Source organism: Lygodium microphyllum, chromosome 10 (assembly GCF_053477565.2).
Source record: "Lygodium microphyllum isolate KBCC chromosome 10, Lygodium_microphyllum_v1.1.10, whole genome shotgun sequence".
Taxonomy (NCBI): domain Eukaryota; kingdom Viridiplantae; phylum Streptophyta; class Polypodiopsida; order Schizaeales; family Lygodiaceae; genus Lygodium; species Lygodium microphyllum.
In genome coordinates, this window is record NC_141144.1 from 34,033,619 (window position 1) to 34,036,763 (window position 3,145).

Here is a 3,145-nt window from a genome sequence, read left to right on the forward strand (position 1 = left end):
ATTTTGACCAATTGTTAGCCATGTGTTTTGCAAAGACATTCTTTTCATGAATTCCCCTAACATAGTGCAACATTGAGGAGATGGAACCGGGCTAACCCGTGCTTTCGCTCCTTTACATATTGAACAAAACCTAAATGATGCACTTCAATGCATAGTCATCTATTTTTCATGAAATAAAACTTGGCATTTCAACCTCGACGCACATTGATTCATTATGTAATGTTATTTATGTTATATGATATTTTTCCATAGAACCACCCCCTAAACGGGCATTTTAACATGCAAATGGATGCAAACTGAGACCAAACCTCATGCCCCATAGCCCACCATACATCTGAGTGTATTTTACTATTTCTTATATTTTTATAGATTTAAAAATCATTTTTTCTTAATTTTGTGCTATCTTTCTCAATTATTTCTACTCTAAATACTCATATTTTGTAATTTTTTATTACACACCAACAAAGTCTAACAATGGCAATCAATATATACTATTTCATCCACATATAATATTTATTTCTACTATTTTTTAAATTATTATCAAAATTACATTTTGTGTATTTTTTGAATTTTGAATAATTAATTTCTCATTAATGTGATATTGGATTGTGAATTTTCTTTATAACCGCATTTAAACACATCACATGCTATGCTGATATCAAATTTCATGCCATAGGCACATCATTTCCATGATTGAACATAAAAATAAACCAAATTTTCATGAAAAACGAGACTTATTGAGATTTCTCATCTTTTATATCTTGGCAATAAATTGGCACCAATAACTTCCACATTTAACATCATAATTGTGATCTCAAAAATTTTGTATGTTTATCTCAGACTCCTACATTGCTTGGGACTTGACATTGTTGGTCTCGCTACTCCAGAAAATATATAAAAATCCAAAACTAGTGTGGGATTCATCTTTAAATGTGACTTTAACATCCATCTTTCACTTACGCTGAAAATGACTGGACCTACCTCTAGCGCTTCCTGTGGGCTCACATTTTTTCTTTAAAATGGTGAATTTTGGCACACTTTCCACCCTTTATCTAGATTAAGATCCCACTCTCAATATACTTGACCAAAAGTGGGAATCCAAATTTATGGATTTTATCACTAAGTTGTCGATTGCTAGGGGAGGATATGACACTATCTTTGTGGTAGTGGATAGACTCACAAAAATAGTACATTTCTTTCCCATGAAAAAAGACTGACACATCTTTAAATGTAGCTAAATTATTTGTGAAATAAATCTTTTGTTTGCATGGTATGCCCAAAAGTATTGTTTCTGATAGAGATTCAAAATTTACATGTAACTTTTGGCAAGCCACATTTAAGGCCATTGGAATTGAACTAAAGATGAGTACTGTATTTCATCCATAGACTGATGGGGAGACAGAGAGAGTGAACCGGGTTTTAGAAGACATACTTAGAATGTATCTAAATGAAAAAAAAAACAATTGAACTAAATATTTAGCCCTAATTGAATTTGCATGCAACATTTCATGACATGTGTAAATTAAGATGACTTCATTTGAGACAATGTATGGTTATAACCATGTGACTCCTATTCATTTTTCTAATGCTTCAAATAGAGTAGAAATTTCAAAACAAATGCTTGAAACAATGGATGAGGAATTAAAAAGAATAAAGAAACATATTAAAGAGACACAACTAAGGCAAAAGAAATATTATGGTAATAAAAAGAGAACACTAGAGTTTAATGAAGGTGATATGGTTTTCTTGAGAGTTGAACCCCATTGAACTAATTTGTTTCTTGGGAAAGATAGAAAGTTATCTCCACATTTTGGAGGACCACTCTAATTTCTAAAGAAGATTGGTTCACTTGCATATAAGCTGAAATTGCAATCTCATGTCAAGGTTCGTCCTAATTTTCATGTGAGTTTATTGAAAAAGTATGTTGTTAACTTTGATCATGAGAAGTTTAGATTACAAGAAGATGGAATATTGAAGGTGGAACTAGAACTAGTATTGGACATCGTAAAGTCAGACATCTAAGAGGTAGAGATATTGTAGAGGTGTTGCTGAAATGGAATACATATCCTATCAAGGATGCAACTTGGGTTTATCTAGATAGTTTGCAACAAGAATATCAATCTTTCCAACTCTCAAGACAACAGAGTTTTTGAAAAAAGGGGAGAATATTTGAAAATGATTTTTATATCATTTTAAGTGTTTTGACAAATTTTGGTGATGGTAAATTTTTTGTCAAATTTTTTCTTAACTTAGGCAAAAGACTTTTTTTAGAAGCTAATTTCTTATCAAATGGAGAAAAAATTGGAAATTTTTGTCTCACAAAGTTCAAAGAGGAGAATATTTTATCATCTCATAGGCTCGGTCCAATTCTTCACCATTTTGGAGATATGAGCCTTCAAAAATAGAAAATAGAAAGTTTTTAACACTTTAAAATAAAAATATATATCATGCTATTTATGATTTCTTTCCATTTTTTTGCAAGTTTACATGCAAGTGATGATTTGGGAGGATTATGTCAATTTTTGGTATGTGTCTTCTTTGAAAAACACACCATTATTATAAAATGTCTATTTTGGATATGTGAACTCATTTTGGTAAAAAGCCGAGTGAACAATCATCTTCATCATCATCTTCCTCCAAATCCAAGAGTAAGAATATGAATGTGATTGCAATTGAGATTGTGAGTGAAAGTGAGATTGAGAGTGAGATTGCGCTCCTTTTCATATACATGATTGCATGTCTCTATTCCCATTCCACCTATTGTTCAATTGTAGTACTTCCTACATGGATTAGATTTGATGCCAGGAGGCATATTTCACGGTGGATTCCGTGCCACGGTGGATTCCATGAGGTTTTACGGTGGATTCCGTAAACTTTGATGACCGGGGCTCATACACAGTGGATTCTTTGTGCGAGAAGTTGATGGGGACGCCTATCCTTTTCGGGCGTTTCATTAATTTAGTGTGTACATGGGTGATTCCATAGCGGGTGATTTCGCAAAATGCATATTAAATTAATAAACGTTTATGAGTTTAAAGTGCGCACTCGTAATAAATTAAGGTTAGGATTTATTTCTAACCAGTTGATTTATTTATGTAGCTGAAGACTGCTAGGTATTCACTTTTGTCGGTTTAATTGTATTATT

At 32.3% G+C, this 3,145-nt stretch overlaps 1 pseudogene; it reads left to right on the forward strand.

Annotated features, from left to right (window-relative positions):
- The first annotated feature begins 1,629 nt into the window (after positions 1-1,629).
- LOC148029866 (uncharacterized) lies at positions 1,630-2,153 on the forward strand (annotated as a pseudogene).
- Positions 2,154-3,145: the final 992 nt, after the last annotated feature.